Here is a 22,737-nt window from a genome sequence, read left to right as displayed (position 1 = left end):
AGACGGACGGAGAAGCGTTGGCACGTTGGCTTTGAGCCCCTGGCAAGTCCGCCACTTTGTCTTTAGGAGGCGGCAGCTTTGCTGTGCTGTGTGTCATGGATCTGTGGTTGGAGGGATAGTCATTTATTGGCTTCTTGAGACTTGTTAACGGGCATGCGTGAAAGTGTCCTAGTGGTAGAATTAAAAAATAAAGAAATCAAGCAAAACGGCAAAAGATGATACAGAGTTAGTCCTGGTGACTTGACGGTGGTCGCATTTAATGGAAATTGTCTGATGTGATGATGTTGGTATGACTCGTGAGGGGAAAACTACAGAAATAATAACTACCCGGCTATCAGTGGCTCGTTAGAGACAGCTATGGTTATCTCTGTTATTGGATATTGCGCCTTTCATCTATCTATCTATCTATCTATCTATCTATCTATCTATCTATCTATCTATCTATCTATCTATCTATCTATCTATCTATCTATCATATAGCACAGTTCATATCAATCTTCTTTGTATTATATAGTGCCTTTCACATCTGTTTACCTCTTACTCAATTCCTAAAGTGTTTCTTTTTCCCAATATTCTGTTAGCTGTTCTTCATGTTAGGCCTCCATTTTTTTCCCCAAACTAAGCATCAATAGATTGTTGGTTCATTTTTATTTGCCTTGAAAGAAAGAAAAGGTCCATCATGTCTGTGTGTGTAACAGAGTACCTCTCATCACCTCAAAGGACCATACAAGACCTCCATGCTCTGAAATCTGCACACTGCTCGACTCACTGTGTCATGGCGCACCTCAGGTACTTGTGTGCATTTTAAAGATTACAGTTCAACCATATTGGTGGTCTCCTGCCAGTCTGTATAGTCAGTGTTATGTGGAATTCTTTTATCTCTGATTCAAGGTGTGGTACAGGTGTGAGGCTGATGTTAGGCTGGCAGTGCTGCCCCCTTAGTGGCAAAAGAGTCACCATTTCAGGTGACTACCTGTTGAAGCTCATCGAGAGAATGCCAAGAGTGTGCAAAGCAGTAATCAGAGCAAAGGGTGGCTATTTTGAAGAAATAGAATATAAAACATGTTTTCAGTTATTTCACCTTTTTTTGTTAAGTACATGACTCCACATGTGTTCATTCATAGTTTTGATGCCTTCAGTGAGAATCTACCAATGTAAATGGTCACGAAAATAAAGAAAACACATTGAATGAGGAGGTGTGTCCAAACTTTTGCCCTGTACTGTATATATATATATGTGTGTGTGTGTGTATGTACATACAGTGGTGTGAAAAACTATTTGCCCCCTTCCTGATTTCTTATTCTTTTGCATGTTTGTCACACAAAATGTTTCTGATCATCAAACACATTTAACCATTAGTCAAATATAACACAAGTAAACACAAAATGCAGTTTTTAAATGATGGTTTTTATTATTTAGGGAGAAAAAAATCCAAACCTACATGGCCCTGTGTGAAAAAGTAATTGCCCCCTGAACCTAATAACTGGTTGGGCCACCCTTAGCAGCAATAACTGCAATCAAGCGTTTGCGATAACTTGCAATGAGTCTTTTACAGCGCTCTGGAGGAATTTTGGCCCACTCATCTTTGCAGAATTGTTGTAATTCAGCTTTATTTGAGGGTTTTCTAGCATGAACCGCCTTTTTAAGGTCATGCCATAGCATCTCAATTGGATTCAGGTCAGGACTTTGACTAGGCCACTCCAAAGTCTTCATTTTGTTTTTCTTCAGCCATTCAGAGGTGGATTTGCTGGTGTGTTTTGGGTCATTGTCCTGTTGCAGCACCCAAGATCGCTTCAGCTTGAGTTGAGAACAGATGGCGGACATTCTCCTTCAGGATTTTTTGGTAGACAGTAGAATTCATGGTTCCATCTATCACAGCAAGCCTTTCAGGTCCTGAAGCAGCAAAACAACCCCAGACCATCACACTACCACCACCATATTTTACTGTTGGTATGATGTTCTTTTCTGAAATGCTGTGTTCCTTTTACGCCAGATGTAACGGGACATTTGCCTTCCAAAAGTTCAACTTTTGTCTCATCAGTCCACAAGGTATTTTCCCAAAAGTCTTGGCAATCATTGAGATGTTTCTTAGCAAAATTGAGACGAGCCCTAATGTTCTTTTGCTTAACAGTGGTTTGCGTCTTGGAAATCTGCCATGCAGGCCGTTTTTGCCCAGTCTCTTTCTTATGGTGGAGTCGTGAACACTGACCTTAATTGAGGCAAGTGAGGCCTGCAGTTCTTTAGACGTTGTCCTGGGGTCTTTTGTGACCTCTCGGATGAGTCGTCTCTGTGCTCTTGGGGTAATTTTGGTCGGCCGGCCACTCCTGGGAAGGTTCACCACTGTTCCATGTTTTTGCCATTTGTGGATAATGGCTCTCACTGTGGTTCGCTGGAGTCCCAAAGCTTTAGAAATGGCTTTATAACCTTTACCAGACTGATAGATCTCAATTACTTCTGTTCTCATTTGTTCCTGAATTTCTTTGGATCTTGGCATGATGTCTAGCTTTTGAGGTGCTTTTGGTCTACTTCTCTGTGTCAGGCAGCTCCTATTTAAGGGATTTCTTGATTGAAACAGGTGTGGCAGTAATCAGGAAATTGAACTCAGGTGTGATACACCACAGTTAGGTTATTTTTTAACAAGGGGCAATTACTTTTTCACACAGGGCCATGTAGGTTTGGATTTTTTCTCCCTAAATAATAAAACCATCATTTAAAAACTGCATTTTGTGTTTACTTGTGTTATATTTGACTAATGGTTAAATGTGTTTGATGATCAGAAACATTTTGTGTGACAAACATGCAAAAGAATAAGAAATCAGGAAGGGGGCAAATAGTTTTTCACACCACTATATACACACCAAGAAAGGCACTATATAGAGTCTTGTTTGAGTGTTTGTAGTGGAGAACACCTGTGTCGGCCTAGTGATCTGGTCCGTCTCTTTGCTCCGGACCCCTAGAGTTACAGATTGTCCCCCTGTTTTTGTAATTCAACCCATGTTCTGGGTGTCGCTATGTTCCCTGGAGCAGGACTCGTTCATTAAAGGCCTTAATTGCTGTTGCATAGTATTTCGAAATGAGATCATTTAGCAACTTTATAAATAGTTTGGATAAGTAGTTTGTCTTCTTAATTAACTGCGTTCTTGTAATGAGGCAATTTTCTTGTGTAGTTAAGGACAGTCTTGGGGTTGTTTCAAGTTGTGTGATCTGGGCGATTAGGCTGACCTCAACTACAACTTCATAGCCTAAACACCTTGGGCGCTTGAACTCTTGGGTTTGTCCGGGGGGGTCACACACATCTGCAAATGGACCTGCTTTAATGTGTGAACTTACTGAAGGTGCAGCACTGTGAGTGACTGACAACTTTGAAGGAGCTCAATAAAAAGAGATTATTCTAATTGCAATTGATCCATTAACTGGCACCCTGTTTCAGGTTGGTTTTCACCTTCTGCTTACTGCTTGTGAGATAGGCAGTGGTGCATCCTTACTGAATTTGTTTCTTTTATCTGAATAATTTAGATATTCTGTGGACTATAAGACCCTCATTCCAGTGTAGAAGATAAGCAGGGAAAATATGGGACAGAATAACCAGGGGGCACCACAGTTTAGTTAAGCCCTGGGGGGCAGAGGAGTTTATTAATTTCTGTTGTATTTTGCTGTTCCCCTACATTACTTGTTTAGGTATTTTAATTAAAGCATTATATTTTTTGCTGTTTTTATATCTATATGTATATAAAATTCTTTTCGCGTTTGAAATGGAAATCGAGTATGACCACATGAAACAGAAATTACGTATGACCACAGAACATATTATAATACAGGAATTAATCACTTCAATTGTGGACGCCATATTTATATCGTCTTTACGAATTGCTATTATTTGTGTGAGAGTTACTTTACTGATATTGAAAAGAAGTAAACACAAACACGCCCATCTATCCCATAGAAGTGCGCCCCGCGTCGCCCTCTCCCAGCCCTCCTCTCTGGACTCCAGCGCTGAGCCGTCCGCCGCCGGGCGCGTCCTGACAGAGAAGTTTTATGTATTCATCCGCGTGACTGTCGCGGAAACTGCCACATTGTAACTTTTTTTTAATTGCCAGTACTTGATAGTAGAAGAGATGAAGAAAACAGCTTTGTGTTTTTCTACTTTTTAACTGTGCCGAGCTGTAAACAATGTGAAGACGACACCGCCTTCAGCGGCGAGGGGTCGTGAGAACAAAGTGGACACTGGGAAGCACGGAATGTCGGGCTGCTCTGCCGGGTCGAGAGCTTCGCAGTTTCGGGTGGCGTCCTCTCTTCTCGCACTGTTTGTGACCCGTCATCTCCTGGGAGAGTGGAAATCATTGTGAATGAGTGTGATCGGCGCCATCGAAGCAAAACTCTCGTTGTAAATTGCACTTCACAACTACTTACTGTCCCTTAAGGTGAGTTCGGGTCACTAAAACCCCGCAACATTCAAGGTTGCTTTTGTGATGAATTCTTTTAAGAAGATGGAGGGTTTATATCTAGGAAGATGTACCGACCTCTTCATGTGAAGTATTGGACTTGGGAATTGTTTGGACCTTCTGCCCATTAAGCACGGAAGGGCAGCGTCCACATTTCGCAGGATAATTTTTCTCTTAAGTCACAGGCACGTAGTGCAAGGTTGTCAAGCAGGTAGTTTACCTGAAACCACTACAGTAGTACTCAATGTATCTTTACTTCTTAAATGTTAATGTTTTACTGTTTAATAATTTATGCACTTCTTATATATCATTCAAATTATTTTATCAAAATGTTTTACTACTTAATAACTTATTTTATAAATACTACATTTTATTTTTTTCCCTCGCACTCAGTGAGCGAAGCCACTGGGTAATCAGCTAGTAAGGAATAAATATCTGTTGAATAGCAAAGACAAGGCAACTCGATGGGCACACCTTGGTAAGAGGGGAAGTGTCTGTGTGCCCATCTGGTTGCTATGTCTTTGCTATCCAACAGGTATATATATCACTATACACTTTACACTTTTAATAAATTCCTACAAATTGCACAAGAAACTGCGTTATGGGGTGTTGTGTGTAGAATTCTGATGGAAAAAATGAATTTAATCCATTTTGGAATAAGGCTGTAACATAACAAAATGTGGAAAAAGTGATGCGCTGTGAATACTTTCCGGATGCACTGTATATATATATATATATATATATATATATATATATATATATATATATATATATATATATATATATATATATATACACACAGCAGCTTGTGGAGAGCATCTCGTAACTGCAAACAGCAACACCTCACTCTAAAAAATAACAAATTAAAAACAAAAAACAACAATAAAATAAAGGAGAAGTGTCTGTGTGTCCATCCGATTGCAATCTATTTGCTATCCAACAGATGGTGCATCTCGAATATTAACACTGCATTTACAAACCATGCAGCAAATGGTATGTACCAGAGACATAGCAACCAGACAGACACACCACACTAAATGCGTTAACAATGAGGTCCGCGTTGATTACTTAGATGTCAAGCCATCTTAGACGGGTAGCACAGCTAGTTTGCCTTAGTAAAACAACAAGGCTCTGTGTGTGTATGTGTGTGTGTATCTAAGTGTCCATCTATGTACCTATCGGAGTTGTAAAAGCAACGCTAGTGTTTGCGATGTGCCGTCTGTTGGAATGAAAAATGCAATGCTCTTTATTACTACATTCATGACAAAGTGCATTCCAATAGATGGTGCACTACAAATGTTAACACTAAGGTCTTTGTTGATTATACTGAATAGATTTTAACTGCCTCAGATGGTTGGCACAGCTAGCTTACTATATTTATATTTATATATGTATGTATACTACTATTCAGAAGTAGAACACCCATTTGTCCAGTTTTTATGTTAACTTAAGAAGTTCCAGTCTAGTGAATAACTTGAAATGGTACAAAGGTATAAAAAAATAGTTTAGGTTACCAAACTCTGAAAAAAATAAGGTAATTTTCAGAGCTATACAAAAAAGGCTTTTTTTTAGAGAACAAGTAATAGATTAACAACTTACAGCTTTTCTGCAGCAATGGAAGTTAATGAAGCTGATTCAAACAATTCCTGCAGGGTTCCCCAACTTTTGTGGATTACTTACAAATTCTCTATCAGTAGAAAGGCGGTGCTGGAATAAAGTGTGCTGCTACACCCTCTGAGGAATAATTTGGACAGCATTCCACAGTATATTACTATCACAATGGCAAGAAAGAGGCAATTCGCAAACAGTCAGACCGTGATAACCCTTCAAAGTGGAGATCTTTCCTTAGAGAAACAGGACAGGACAGGACAGCGAGGAGGACCCCGTCGGGCTCTCTACTCCTGACGTCATTCTCACCCCTCTGCTCGGCCCGCAGCCTCTGACTCTTGGATTAGCGCGAGTATGTCGCTCCTGCAAGCGAACTGTGATACTTAGCGCGATGAGAGAAGTCGCAAAATCAACCGGAATGTTCAAGCAAATTCTGGAAAAGAAAAAACAATCTGAATCCGATAAGTTGTTTTCTTGTTCGCTAGCTAAGCGGAGGTAAGATTATACCCTGAGGCTGGCATGTGAGTGAGGAAGGTCTCACAGCATCCCCACCGCGGGCCCACTGCATCTCTTTCTTGGATTATTCGTGCAAATAAATCAGTAACACAAGTGAACTATGATACTTAGCACGATGAGAGAAGTTGCAAAATCAACCAGAATGCTCAAGCAAATTATAGAAAAAAAAAACCAATCTAAATCAGCTAAGTAGTTCTCTCATGAAAAGCGGGCGGACGGACAGACAGACAGACAGGCATTGGATTTCATATATATATATATATATATATATATTAGGCACAGATCCAATGGTGGCAGTATAAAGAGGCCATGATTTTTTTCTCCTCATTCAATAAGAATTACTTTATGTCACTTCATACATGCTGTACCCCTCTACAGTACTGGTATAATCCCTCACATCTCGTGTATTTATTTATTTATTTAATCATTATCTCTAAGTAGTGGAAGTCCACCTGACCCGCTGCACACCTATACAATGCTTGTACACAGTGGGCACCCCATTGAATGACTTTGTATGTGCAGGTTTCAGTAACAGCAGCACGGGCTCGGCGGGACTGTAGAGATTGTAATTTATTCATGTATTCATTTACTGTATATAGTGTCTTTCAATACAACACCCCATCCTGCTGTGCACCTACATGCCATATTTTGCCATTTCTCCACAACAGGCCCACAGGGAGATCAAGTTGATCAGGGTCCTGTAAGTATTTAGAGGTGCGGGTTGTGAGAAGTCAAGTAAAAATGACACCTTTTATTGGCTGACTGAAAAAAGATTACAATATGCAAGCTGTCGAGGCAACTCAGGCTCCTTCTTCAGGCAAGATTGAGTTGCCTCGAAAACTTGCATATTGTAATCTCTTTTTTTTTATTTGGCCAATAAAAGGTGTCATTTTACTTGAGGTGCAGGTTGAACTTTGTTCATTTATATAGTGTCTTTACATTGTGAACAGAGTGAAACATGCCTCAAATTTCAGCTGCACGACTTTTATAGAAGAAGGTGCCAGATCGATGGGCTCTCCCAGGGTCCCGTAGGCAGTCAGCGGTAGATGATATACTTTATTAGTTCATACAGTGTCTTTACACACATTACCCCAACTTGTTTGACATATATAAGACATATTTTGCAAGATGTTGGCACAAGGGGTCACAGGCAGACAGGCTCATTCAATGTCACATGCAGGCAGTAGTCAGTGATTGACAATATACTTTATATTTATATAACACCTTTTATGTCTTGTCTTGTTTGTATTATAATTTTAATTTCAAATTTTTAATTTTAATTCTAATTGTAATTTAATTTTAATTTTTTATTTGCACTTCATGTTGTTACGCTGTGGACCCTGAGCTTCACAACTTTGTCTGTCTGTATACTTGTACATGGTTGAGATGACAATAAAGTTCACTTTGACTTTAACATACATCACCCCCCAAAGGCAGATGGACTCACTTGCTGCCACATGCTGGCGGTAGTCAGTGATAGATAATGTACTTCACATTTATATATAGCACCTTTACACAGTGAGCCCTATGCCAGCTGGCTTTATATTTACAGGGCAGCTGTTGGCACAAAAGGAGCACAAGCTGGTGGACTGGCTTAGGGTCACATAGGCAGTCAGTGGTGGAGATTGTACTTCACTTATTTATATAGTACCTTTATAAAGGGTGGGCAGCGGACCATATTTAGACCGCCACTAGATGGACTGGCTCAGGGTCACATAGGCAGTTGGTGGTGCACATCATGCTTTATTTATTTATAATGCAACTTTTTCAAAATGGAAACCACCCCAAGCTCATTTGTATCTGCCATGTGCCCCCGACTGATTGACTTGCTCAGGTTTACACGGGGATTCACATGTGGAGACTGTACTTGATTCACGTTTCTAGATATTTCAAATTATGAGTGCCATTGGTCCCAGATTTTAGTAAAGGGACTCGCTTAGTGTCACGCAGTGGCGCAGAATGAACCGGCAGCCTTGCGTCATGCAGTTCAGCGGCTCAGCCACTGGAGGGCTCCACTGCCTATTTTTTGTGATTATTTTATATCGCCTTGTCTCAGGCTGGCTCTTTAAATTACAGCCTCATCTTCGGTATCTCTTCCTGAGCGAGGGCCTGGGGAGGTTGGGCCGTTCCCTGCCTTTCAGTAGCATGCCTGAAGTTTGAGAATGTCCCTCTGTGCGACTGATCTTCCCAAAGCTTTCACGTGTGGGTGCTGCCACACAGCTTTAATTTCTAAAAAGGGGCTGTCATTAGAGGCGCTCTGTCTCACCTTTCACGGAGCACGTTTAAAGTATAATTACCAGGCCGTATAATAAAAATGTCACAGCGGTGACAGGCCGTCGGCTTTTGTATCGCGCATCCCCATGACCTTCTGCTACACTCTTGACAACAGCTGCCTTTGAACGAGGAGCGCTGCTTGACAAGAAAGCTCAGCATGGCGGCGTCTGGTTCACTGAGGAGAAGAAATGCCAAACGGTGTGGGAAGTAGAGAATTAAAAAAAGGGGGCAACTCGGCCCCAAACAATTAGCACACTACTGTCCTGGCTCTGTTTGTCTAACACAATGCTTTTCTTTTAGGCGTCAGAAGGAGCGTTTTAGTGGCTATCATGCTTACAAATGCGGTGCCATTCATCCCCGCTGTGTCTTCATGCTTGGCTTTACATTGGCATCAAAAGTCAACCTCTCATCACTGAACTCATTCACGTCTGTAAAGCACACTGAGCCAGAGGATTAACACACTCATCCGGAAGTTTTCCATCCATCCATCCATCCATCCATCCATCCATCCATCCATCCATCCATTATCCAACCCGCTATATCCTAACACAGGGTCACAGAAGTTTTTTCCCCTCTTGTATTTTTCTTTATACACTCCCTATTGCAATTTGCCCCCCTCTCTACGTAAATCGGGCATTTATGGATTTATTTTCTACTAGGGGCGCAAACCCCCTGGCACCTTCGGCGCCTCGACCTTCGGCTAACTAAATCACCTAAATACAAACAGCGGTGTTATGAAACTTTTTTTAATAGTTTGTTCCTGTGAAAGAAAGTTTACTCGATCAAAAATAAAAAAACACAACCTTCTTGATATTAAAAACCACGACTTTCTTGACATTTTAGTTTATAATTTAAAAAAGGGATATGAATGTGAAAACCAAACAACATCAAATTAAAGTTTGATAAATTCTGAAAAGAATGATACTAAACATATATATGTAGGTTTTAAAATAAGCCCGATTTAAAACGTGACATAAAATCGTTGCCCTTTTAGGCTGAGGATTTTACATGTAGAGAGTAGATTTCTTTGCAGTGCCCTTCAAGTGGTGGGCCACCTTGCTTTGTTCGTTTTGAGGACCAAATGTCTGGAAATTATCGGTAATTGAAATATCGGTCAGTAGGTGGCAGCAGAGACACACATAAAAATGAAACATTCCGCGGCAGTGCGCGTCTCCGGCGCGAGTCTCTCCACTGGAAGCCAAGAACGAGACAGCGAGGGTCTCGCGCGGTCATTCACGCCGTTCACCAGTGCGACGCTTTGCAGAAACAAAAGTTACAAAGTAACCATTAATATGGGTTAAGAGAAGGGTCTGAGAATACAAGCGAGGTGATTTCAGTGATCCCAAAGGGCTCCGGAGCTCATGAGGCCAATGGAGAGAAACACATATGAAATGCGCTACATAAGATGCATATGAAAGGCACTACAGAAGATTTAAAAAGAGATTTGAAGGCAGTCAGTAAGCTACTTGTATATAATATACTAGGATAAACATAATGGGAAACTCATAAGATAGATACTGTATACAGTAACTTTCATACCTGTTTATGATTGATCGGTAGAAAAAGAAACGATGTGTTAAAGATATGAAAGGAAGATATATAGAATCATAGGAAAGGCACTATATACATAGATAAATTTGAAATGTACCTGTCTGTTTCATGTAATGCCTTCCCTATTTTTCTATATTAGAAGGTATATAGATGAGATATAAAAAGGCATTATACGACAGATAACTATATGACATATGTATGGATAACATAAAAAAGCCCTCTACCAGATAAAGAGATATGAAAATAATATGATACATGGATTGATTATGATATATAAATATAATATATGAATTGATAGATAATGAAAGGAAATGTATGTATACAAAAGTAACAGATAAATGTGAATTATACTATATCGTGAATAGATAGGCACATAAGGCACTGTATAATATCTAGAAAGCATCTGGGCTGTTGTGCGCAATGGTAAGCTCGTGCTGTCATGGAGACACTATGCAGATTCTACACAGATGTTGTCCAGGGTGGGATTTGAACCCAGGTCTCTGGATCGTGCCTTGTGCCAGCTGCTGCCATGGCATACCCCTACTGTTTCATTGCATTTTCTTTGGATGTTTTGAGTTTAGCAAATGGACATACAGACATTTGGTGTTTCTAGTGTCAGGTTTTTGTTTTGTTGCATTTTCACTTTCCTGTTTTTTTTCATCAGCTTAATTTACAACACTCTCTGGGGTGGGTACAATAGGTCCTGGGTTCATATCTCAGACATATTAATAACACCTGAGCTTGATGAGTGGGCTTTTCTCCAGGTAGTCGGCACAGATTGGCACAGATTGATCGGCAATCCTGAGTTGGTCCAGTGTGTGTGTGTGTGTGTGGGGTATGCCCAGTATGCCAATTCACTTGCGCTCCATCGTTTTACATTAATCATGAAATGGATGAACACGTTATAAAATGGATTACTGGAAAAAGTTTGTGGTGATTCCCACCATGAAAGGCACTATATATAATAAGGTGTGTTTTATAAAAGACCACTTGAGTGTCCGGAGCAGATCGGTCTTGGTGTTTTGTGTTTTCTTCTTTCATGTTTCAGTAGTCACCCGAGTCTGCTAACGGCTGCGCCTTTTGGTTTCCTAAGAGCAGATCCCCAAATCCTGGTCCTGGTTCAATTGGCGGTGTTTGCTTGAAGTCTCTTGGCGAGGAGGGCTGAACAAAGAGACGCCATAAAGGGTGGGATTGCGATACCCGCGTGGCACACGGCCACACATACACACAGTCACACGCCTTGTACCTGCCGAGTGATAAAACCCTGCCAGCCGATCCAGAGCGGCCTTGATAAAACTCCGATGCTGAGGTGCGCGGGACGCACGGCTGCCTCTGAAGCACAGACGATGCGTGTCACAATGTTGGATTTATCACTGGGAGGCACCGGCTGAGGCGCCGAGTCACCACTTCATTTCCTCCTCGGCTCACATTTTTCAGGAAGGCTGGCGGAGTTCCAGACAGGTCATTGAAGGCCTTGTGGATCACCTTGTGTGGTCACCGGGTCGCGTGAGACGGGCAGCAGGCGCTCGAGGGGCTGCTTGGGTCCCGGCAGCTGCCGGCTCGCTCGCTCCAGATGTGCTTTTAATTTCATAATGGCTCGCATCCTGCAAAGGAATATTTTTGCATTTCTTATGCAAGTAAGCCATCCTAATAACATTAAGGCAATTCATTAGTGCGAGGTAAACATTTCTAATAAAATTACAGTAATTAGTGACGGCTGCACGCCTGCTCTTCTGGCTTATTAAATTAGTTCAGGATGTCCTTCAGATGTGACAGCTCTGTCACCGACTGGACCGTAAAACATGGCCGGACCTGAGTGGAGCTGCCCCGTGGTGGACTGGCGTCCCATCCAGGCCGAGGCCTGCCTTGTGACCGACTGTGGGGGCGTCAGCTCCGCTCCCCTGAACGCCGCTGGGAAATGCCGCCTTCGGCCGTCTGACCAGACTAAGGAGCCGCTGAATTCTTCTTTTGGACCCTATGCCTTTACTCTTTTTAATGTTCTGACCTTAATAATTTCAAATCCATTTTAGAACGATTAGTCAGTGCCATATACCAGGGATCGCAGACTGAACGTCAACGTGTGTCCGCGTGCGTGTGAACATCCGTGTACGTGTTACAACGAGTGTTCATCTGTGTTCAAACGTGTCTGCACATATCTAAATGAGTGAGCGCGTGACAGAACAAGTGTGTGTGTGTGGGTGCATTTATGAGAAAAAATTAGCCCATGATAGAACAAGGGTGCACGTGTGTGAGAAGAGTGTGTGTGTGTGTGTGTAAACGTGTGCCCGTATATGAATGGATCTGTATATGACAGAACGCGTGAATCTGCGAGTGCATGTACTGCATGTTAAAATATGTGTACATGTTAAAACACGTGTGAAACTGTTCAAGTGTGTGTGCACATGTTTTTAAGAAGGGGTGTGTTTATCTGTGTGTATGTGTATAAACGTGTGGGCACTTATGTTCATTTTCCTGTTTATACGTGTGTACGTATGTGAACGAATGTGTACATGAGTGGATGTGTCTATGCATTTTTGCGAATGTATATGTATTGTATATATATATATGTGTGTGTGTGTGTGCGTGTGCAGGTGTGCCCATGTATGTCTCAGAGGTTGATATACTGTATATGCATGTAAAAATGTGTGCATTTATGTGAATGCAGCGCACATAGGAGAACGTGTGTGTGTACAAGTGTGGGACAAGATGTGTGAGTGCATGTGTGTGTATGTGCACGAAAGTCTGTAGTGGTAATAATAATAATAAAAAAAAATCATCATCATCATTCCTTTTATTTGTGAATGGATGTGTGTTTTTGTCCGTCCGTGTGTGTGTGTGTGTAATGTTCAGGTCGCAGCTCCAAACCTGTCACCCTCTTTCCTGGGCTCCCCATTCACAGCGTTTGACTTCAGCATGTAAAGCACGTGGACAGCTGCAGAACCGCCCTGATAACGTCACCAGGACGCGATCATCGAGATGTCGGATGACGTCAGCTCAGGCTCCTCCAGAGATCAGAGCGGCAGAGTAGCTGCTATGGGTGGACTTCCTGCGCTATAAGCTGCTGAAGCCTGCACTTTGAGGTCATCCAAGTACCATCCACCCACTTTCTCCCCCGATTATCTAGTTCAGAGTCTTGAGTAGCCTATCCTGGCAGCACAGGGTGCAAACCCCAACCCCACCCCACCAGACCAGCGCAGGGTACAGAGGCACAGCTGCCCGTTAACCTTGCCTGCATGTCCCTGGAGTGGAGTAGCTGCTGAAGAAGCCACATGGACATGGGGGAACAAGCAAACTCCAAGCCATGAAGCAGTAGTGCTGGGCACAATGCCACCCTGCCAGCCAACCTTTTAAGTGCAATCTGAAAATGAGCACAGAGCAAGCTCAGAAAAGGGCAACTTTGTCATCACAAAATCAGGAATGACAATAAACAAGATGAAGTCCTCCTCAGAGCCTGGCACAAGTGTGGTGCTCACCATATTATGGGGCATTTTCATGGCACAGCCCTTTGTTTGGCTACAGAGTCATTTCAAGGAAGCAGACAGATACTGCGTTCAGCTATGCTGGCATGGCAGACTTCGATGGCTAGGGGTGACAAGGAAACACTTTGTGTGTGGAGTTTAGAACTATAAGCCCCTGAGGCTGAGGCCTTCTTGTAAACAGACTTGGCACCTTGGCAGCACATCTGCCATTAGAGAACTGCTCATAGTCTCTCTTGATTCCCTCTTTAATTGAGGTTGAGAGCATAAAACAGGGGAAAAAAACAAACAAGAAGGTTCTGTTAGCTGGCAAAGATGGCACTGCTCCAGAAGGCAGCAAATTGGGCATGCCTGGCAGCTGACAGCATTGGGCTTCTTTGAATCAAGTTCACTGCTTCATTTTATTTCTTTTTTTTAATTGCATTGATTTGAATCCAACATATGGTGTCTCACTTTAAAATTTCCAAAGTCTTTTCAGCTCCTTGGCCAGCTTTAAATACTGGGTGGGTCAAGTAAGATGGCAGCAGGTACAGCCTTTCCATTTCATCAAGCCACAATCCCATGCTTCTTTCATTTTATCCAAATTTTCAAAATTAATCTCAAGTTCTTGAGCCTATAGGGGGTGCTCTCTGGCCTTTTCCAGTTCTCCTTGCCCAGCCTCCCACCAACATTTTCAGCTTGTCAAAAGCAAAGTCGTCTCCAGCGATCCGGGCCCTCTTTTAAAAAAAAAAAAAAATGTTGATTGATTATGGAGGTTTTTATGGTATGTATCTGAGCAAAGCCATGAAATGTATTAGCTAGCTCCTAAGACAGACTCGAGGGGCTTATTTGAACGTATCTCCTCCTGCCTCGTCCGGTTCCTTTAGCTGCTCAGGTGAAAACATACATGCTGCTCTTTTAATATTGCCTCCAGTCTTAAATGAAAATCAAAGCCCCCAGGAAACTCAAGTGAGGTACTGCTATCCTGCTTTTCTGCCTACAGCATCTCCACATGGGCTCCCAGCGGCCGAGTTTGTTGTGTTTTCTTCTCCTTGTTGTATGTGCTGCTTAGAAAGGTTTTACTGTTTTCCTGAGAGGAAGACAGAGAGTGAGTGGGAGAGGAAGTGTAGTGCGAGCATGTGGTGGCATTAAGAGGACTTCTGTCAGTTTGTCGACTTGAACCTGAGCAGTCGTGAGAGCCTGCAGAGGGCATCAAACAGTCAAAATGTGCCCAGCAGTCAGGCCGTCAATTGACTCCATTTATAAAAGTACCTGTGTAGGCTTCTTTAAATGTCAGTATGACATCCGTTTGACCGTCCCTTCATCCATTTTCTTTATCCACTCAATATTGTGTCAAAGGTAGGCATCTATCTTGGTACTGCTGAGAGGATCTCAGTTGGTCATCGGGCACACTTACATATGAACACACACTCACACGTGACCATATGAACAAAAGTAGGAGGAGCAAACTCCATCAAGATAGTGTTAGGGTGGGAGAGGAAAAAGGGACTCTGGAGGTGTGAGGCAGCATCTATCTATCTATCTATCTATCTATCTATCTATCTATCTATCTATCTATCTATCTATCTATCTATCTATCTATCTATCATATAGTGCCTTTCAAATCTATCTGTCTGTCTATCTGTCTATCTATCTATTATATAGTGCCTTTCATATCTATCTATCTATCTATCTATCTTATATAGTGCCTTTCATATCAATCTATCTATCTGTATTCTGTGCTATACCTTGATTATTTTTGCTATTTTGTGGTGCCACAATCAAAACAATTTTGTGGTGTAAAATTGTCACAGCCATGACAAAATGAGTATGAAGCCTTCTAAAAGTCCCCCAAAGCAGGCCAGGACCTTTATCAACTTGCCCAGGTGTAGCCTTGTCCCAGGCAGCCATCTCCCAAACTCCACAGGTAGGCTTTGGCCTACGCAGGCTTAAAATGGGGCCGTGACTTTTTAAAATTGAAAATATTCCTTTAAATGTCCCAAACCAATTCCCTTCAAGGGACTGGAGCTGTCTGGACCTTTGGCTTGGAAGGGCAAGGCCAAAGCTGAATCTTAATGAATAAAGAGTTTTATTTGAAAATCTCAAAAAGAAGCACAAAATGGCGAAAGGCAAAAGCAAGGCAATCTACAGCAAACAACTCTCAAAGGTGATCCAAAATTCAGAATCCGCAAAAGCAGAAGCAAAATCCATAAACTAGAAAATCAATACTTACAGTACTGCACTCTTGGAACGTCAGTAAACCTCTGAATGTCTAACAGTGCAGCCTCAGCCTGTCAAAGATGAGGGCGGTCCTTGAGCAGTGACATCATGGTGGCCCCTCCCCTTTGGGGTGACACCTACAAAATACAAAGAATAAAAGAACACTTAGCCTCAGTACATAGTGTAAATATATAATAAAGAGACAAAAGAAATTACATAGAAATATGAAAAACACTTCAAAAACACCAAGAATAAAATGGAAAATAAACGTCGAGCCTGGCAGAAACATAACACATTAGCGCCAAAGGACCCAGGGCCTTCTCAGTTTTGACTACTTTGTATGGAGGTCTTCTACTAAAAAAGCACAAACACGAGTCAGAATGCATTCCTATAAGAGAGCCTGAATTAAGTGAAATCAAATTAAGGGTACAGAAAAATAAGCAGTAGATAGATAAAATTTAAAAAATGGAGGAACTGGTGTAAAAGATGACGAGACAAAAGAAAAAGAGTTGGGGCGACACCACGACCCCATGTATTATTAATTCAAAATATTTAAGGCCTTTCAGTAAAGCCATGTCCCTCAGAACACGAGTCTCCGACTAGACTGGCAAACACTTCCTGTTAAATACAGGTCAGGCAGGAAGAGGCGGGTGTAGGGAGTGGTGGACACCGGAAGTGACATCAGAGGTGGCATGGGTTGTCAATCATCTGGTGTATAGAGGAAGGAAGAGAAGAGGCGTTTGTATACACCACCATCTTGTGGATCGGCCTTGAATTACCACACACTGGAACCTTTAAGCTGCCTCCCAAGGCACATGTGTGTGACCCTGGATAAAATATGCAATGACAAAAAGAAAAGCATCCAAGTATACAAAAGACGAGCAATGTTGTACAGCTCAGAAACTTAGGGAACAACCACATGACATGGGAGAAGTTTTTCAAATTATGAAAAGTATTAGTCCAGTGGTTCCCAGATATGACTTTAAAATGAACACAGGGGACACGGATGAAAATGTGTTAAGGGTAAAGTTTGCACAAATGTTAGGAAGAGAATCACAAGTGACCAAGTAGTATGGTTACAGTAGGACTTGACGTCACTTTGGATGAATTAAGTGGACAGGACTGGCGAGCGTTGCTGGGCTGAATGGTCCGTTCTCATCATCAACATTTTTCAAATGTTCTAAAGTTCTAACTAGAAAGGGAGCTGAAAGTTCATGAGAGGGATCGGTGTCCTGGATGGCTTAATGGGGGTAAGGGTACAGTGGAAAAACCAGAGGGAAGGCTCCAGGGAGATAAGAGGAGCAGATTAGAAGAAAAATGGAGAGGGACACTGATTAAGCCAGTGAAGGGTGTGAAGGTATAGTAAGGAGATGGCCGGGAAGAACAGGTGATGGAAAAAAGAGCTATGTCTCATAAGCGAAAAAGCCGGAGGAGAAAGAAGAAGGGATAGACGGCTACATTCTGAATCAGACGCCGGGAGGAAGCACGGACCTCTTCAGGCTGGAAGGGAAGTGTTAAAGCAGCAGTGAAACGACAAAACCCAAAAGTAGGCAACAAGTTAGCACGAAAGATCTAATTACTGCTTGTATTAGATTACGCTGAATAATGAACAAGTAAAATATGCGCAATTAAAGAATGGATGATACAGTGTGCCGCTCCCTCCGCTGCTAGCATCTGCTGCTAATGCTCTAATCAGCTTCTACAAATCCACCTTGGTCTGCTAATTATTACAGGGCTTTCAACGCGGCTCCATGGAGCTCGTTCGCTAATGGCTTCGGCGCAGACCATGAGCTCTCGACTGTCGTGGGTAGTGTGCGCCCAGTAAGAGCTGCCCGCTCATGTTCGGCCGTGCCCCCTCATAATTCACCATGCTGATTGACCACATTCTGGACCTTCTTATCGGAGTGCCAATCCACCTTTTGATGGATGGGCATTTCATTCAGGCTTTGCCCAATATGCCAACAACCACAAGTACTGTAGGTGGGAAGAAGAAACATAACAAGCTCATCCATTTCAGTTATCCATGAACGGTTATCCAGGGCAGGTTGGCAGGGCAGCTGGAGCCTCTCTGAGCAATAATAAGGTGCAAGGCAGGAACAGCACCTGAACAGGGTGCCAGTCCATCACAGGGTGAGCACACACACAGACAGACAGACACACAGACACTAGGGCCAGTTTAGCATCACCAATTCACCAAACCTGCATGTCTTTGCAACACTTAGAGACAGGGAGGACATGTAGACTAAATGCAGGAAATACCCGGGATGCAAACCCTTTACTGCCAGGCTACAGTATTACCACTCTGCTGCCGTGCCACCCAAACAGTGTTGTGCATGAACGAGTTCAAAAGAGCGCGTACATTAAACATTTTCTAACAAACGGTGAACTTAACGTACATATTGGCAAGTGAAGACCTTGAACGTGAGCGTGTTCAGTTTTATATGACATTCTGGTTCTGGTTTAGGTCCCCGTGAAAAGTTTTGCCTTACCCTGTAATGTTGGGGTGGAGCCGAATACTGTTTTTAGATAAGCACAAATAGTGGATTTTTACGAATATTTATTTTGTACGATTTTTTTTGCCATTTATTTGTATTCGGAAAAAATGACATAAGATCAAATCGGAGCTGCCTGTGTCTGCCTGCTTGTGTTTAAGCTGCACCCCCGCTAACACGAGCACGCGGTGAAGCTCCGCTTTCGCTTTTAGGAAAATGTTGTACTTCGCGAGGCCACTTTAGATTTTTTCCCCGTTGGACATGTGATATGTGAAACGAATTTTGACTGGCAGCGTAATAAGTTAGTTCACCTGCACGCTGGTTCCGCACTCACCATTTGTGTCACACAGTTGAAAATGGAGCGGTAATTTATACATATACTTGCATCTATTTAATTTCTTTTTTAACCGGGAGGATATTAGCACATATGGTTATACGTGTTTGTTGCTGGGTATAATTCAACAAAGTGTATTTAAATAACAAAAAGTCTTCATAATTATTGTATTTTAATCAAGAACATGGTAACAGCCTAATGTAAGGCATGCAAAATTGAAAAAAGTAAACTCGTGGGTCATTTCTTCTCACTCCTTACAGAATACAAAATGACTTGAACATGAACTATAGTTCAAAATGGAAATGGTGAACTATGAATGTGAATTGATTCATTTTAAATCAACTGAACTTTGAGCTAGTTCTTGTGAGGTGTGAACTTGCACAACACTGCACCATAATATAATATAATATAATATAATATAATATAATATAATATAATATAATATAATATAATATAATATAATATACTGCGGTGGGTTGGCACCCTGCCCAGGATTGGTTCCTGCCTTGTGCCCTGTGTTGGCTGGGATTGGCTCCAGCAGACCCCCGTGACCCTGTGTTCGGATTCAGCGGGTTAGAAACTGGATGGATGGATAATATAATATAATATAATATAATATAATATAATATAATATAATATATAATATAATATAATATATATAATATAATATAATATAATATAATATAATATAATATAATATAAATCCATCATCCAACCCTCTATAACCTAACTACAGGGTCACGGGGGTCTGCTGGAGCCAATCCCAGCCAACACAGGGCGCAAAGCAGGAAACAAACCCTGTGCAGGATGCCAGCCCACCACAGGGCACGCACACACACAGGACAATTTAGGATCGCCAATGCACCTAACCTGCATGTCTTTGGACTGTGGGAGGAAACTGGAGCACCCAGAGGAAACTCCATGTAGGGAGGACCCGGGAAGTGAACCCAGGTCTCCTGAGAGGCAGCAGCACTAACCAGTGCACCACCGTGCCAGCCATAATATATATATAATATAATATAATATAATATAATATAATATAATATAATATAATATAATATAATATAATATAATATAATATAATATAATATAATATAATATCAGATGATTCTGCACATTGGCTCCAGCCCGTGACCCTGTAGTTAGGATAAAGCGTAATGGATGGATGGATGGATGATTCTGCACTTATGGGGTCTATTGATACTGGAGATGAGACAGAGGAGAGGAGCCGGGGGAGAACTTTGTTTCTTTGGTGCAAAGAGGATTGTCTGTAATCTAACATCAGCAAAACCAAAAAACTGCTCATTGACTTTCACAGCACCAAAGAGCCTCCATGTTGGGTGACTATTCAGGGAATGGATGTACAGGTGGTCCACTCCTACAAGTACTTGGGGGTCCACATCAATGACAGCATGGACTGGTCTCGTAACACAGAGGAACCACCACAATACAAAGACATGCAGGTCAGGTGCAGTGGCGATTCCAAATTGTCCCTAGTGTGTGCTGGGTATGTGTGTGGCCTGTGATGGGCTGGCACCCTGCCCGGGGTTTGTTCCTGCCTGACAGTTACTCCAGTGGTCTCAAACTCCAGTCCTGGAATTCCTCAGTAGCTGCAGGTTTTCATTCAAACCCTTTTCTTAACTGGAGACCAGTTTTTGCTGCTAATTAACTCCTTTTACATTCCTTTGAATTGACTTGTTCTTTAAGATTTTTCTCCCTGAATTTCTTCATTTCATTCCTTGAATGGCACCCAAACAGAAATGAAACGTGAAGTGGGTGAGCCAACAGAAGACCAACTCAGTCAGGGCCTCAAACTCCAACCAATTTTACTCCAACCAGTTGCTTAATCAGGTGCCAATTCTTGTTGTTAATTAAACTCATTCTTTAATTCCTTGGCTTGTTGCTACTCTCTTTGTACAATAGCAGACATTCCTGAAATTGTTGATTTTCTCTTTTCTAAGATCTCTGGTCAAATGTTTTGTGGACCTGAGCAGATCAGCATTCCTGAGACCTTCGCCTTTCTTTATTTTCAAATATTGTATGACGGTCACAGTTTGCTGGTCCTGTTTTGGCTCATTTTGTATCTCCTTATTGTTTGGCTGCTAGTTAAGGAAAAAGAAACAATTGAGGGGTATGAGAGAAAGTCAAATAAAATTATATCAAAAGAAGGTCACTAATTAAGAAAAGGGATAGAATGAAAACCTGCAGCCACTGCGGCCCTCCAGGAATGGAGTTAAAGACCCCTGTTCTAACTAAATTATACTTTTTAATATGATGCACAAGAAATGTAAGTGAGCTTTACGAGAAATTCATACGTAAAGCTTTAAACCCCACTCACTGCTAATTAAGGAAAAAGAAACATTTGAGGGGTCTGAGTCTTCAAGAGTAAGTCAAATAAAATGAATTCAAAACAAGGAAAAGCAGGTCACTAATTAAGAGAAAGGTTAGAATGAAAACCTGCAGCCACTGCGGCCCTCCAGGACCGGAGTTTGAGAGCACTGAGTTACGCCTAGGCAAATAACCAAAGTGAAGTAAAATTGCATGAGTTGTAAAAGTATGATAAAAAATATCTACGGTGAGGGTTTTTTCTTTTCGTTTCTTTTAAGCTCCTCTAATGTCTGCAGGCACAACTATTGTAGTTTCACGCATGAGACTCTCAGTGGCTGCACTGTGAGCACAAAAAGGTTTAAAGCAAGGCAGATCCGCGACCGGCTTGTCTCTCTCTCTCTCTCTGTCTTTCTAACATAGAGGATTTTATGGTAAGCCCCTTCCATCGGTCGTCTTCTTATCTATCACAATAATTTGTATGCCAGTCACAGAAAAGTGCACAATATAGGCCAGTGGTTCCCAAACTTGGTCCCGGGACTCCCTGTGGCTGCAGGTGTTTGTTCTCTTTTTAATTGGACTCCGAGCCTAATTAACAATGCTGTTATTTGCCGGTGTCTCTGTTTTTGGGTGCTGTGTAGAAATTTCAAAACTACATTTAAGAGAATTTATGTGAGCTACATAGGAATTGTATTTTTCTTTAAGTTGGTCTGTGAAATTTTTGCTTTTCAGTTGTTCTTCTTATTATTTACAAACGAGCACATTCAGCATTCAGGGTCGTCTGCCCGAGTGTCTGCACTGCTTGTTGTTGTCATTTTTAGGATCCAATTAAGGAGGGAAACTACACAAAAAGAGGCCACAAGTATAGGAAACCAACAAAAGAAAAGTTCAATATTTAATGCTATAGCAAACACACTTAGCCCTGAAAAGGGTCATGGGTGGTCTGCCGGAGCTGATCCCAGCTGGCATAGGACAAAAAGCAGGAACAAACTCAGGACAGGTCGCCAGCTGCTTACATACCTCGATCGATCCTTTGACAGGTAAGCATGTCAAGGTACAAAACTCATGACCGTGACTCCCTCTTCACTTATAGGAGCCTCTAGAACCCAAACTGAGCTGAGCTGACAAATGGGGACAAATCTCACAAGTAGCAAGGGGATGGTGGAAAAAGTATTCAGGTGCTTTTATTAAAAACAGTCAAAAACAAAATCAAAAGTGTCCACTGTGCAGTGTTCTAAATCAGTACATAAATAAATCCATAAAAAACAAGTGAAAAGTGGGGATAAAATACATAATAAGTAAATCCAATAGGGTGGCACAGTGGTGCAGCGGGTAGCACTGCTGCCTCACAGTTAGGAGACCTGGGTTTGGTTCCTTGGTCCGCCGAGTTTGCATGTTCTCCCCGTGTCTGTGTGGGTTTCCTCCCACAGTCCAAAGACATGCAGGTTAGGTGATTCTAAATTGTCCTTAGTGTGTGTGTGTGCCCGGCAGTGGGCTGGTGCCCTGCCTGGGGTTTCTGT

At 42.0% G+C, this 22,737-nt stretch overlaps 1 protein-coding gene across 15 annotated transcripts in view; it reads left to right on the top strand.

Moving 5' to 3' along the window:
* The window catches only part of rbfox1 (RNA binding fox-1 homolog 1), a 2,577,027-nt gene that overhangs the window by 1,482,268 nt on the left and 1,072,022 nt on the right, over positions 1 to 22,737 (top strand). The window lies entirely within an intron of this gene.

This window comes from Polypterus senegalus, chromosome 13, assembly GCF_016835505.1.
Source record: "Polypterus senegalus isolate Bchr_013 chromosome 13, ASM1683550v1, whole genome shotgun sequence".
Classification (NCBI taxonomy): domain Eukaryota; kingdom Metazoa; phylum Chordata; class Cladistia; order Polypteriformes; family Polypteridae; genus Polypterus; species Polypterus senegalus.
Note: the sequence above shows the minus strand (reverse complement) of the source record. Positions and strands in the feature narration are given on the sequence as shown.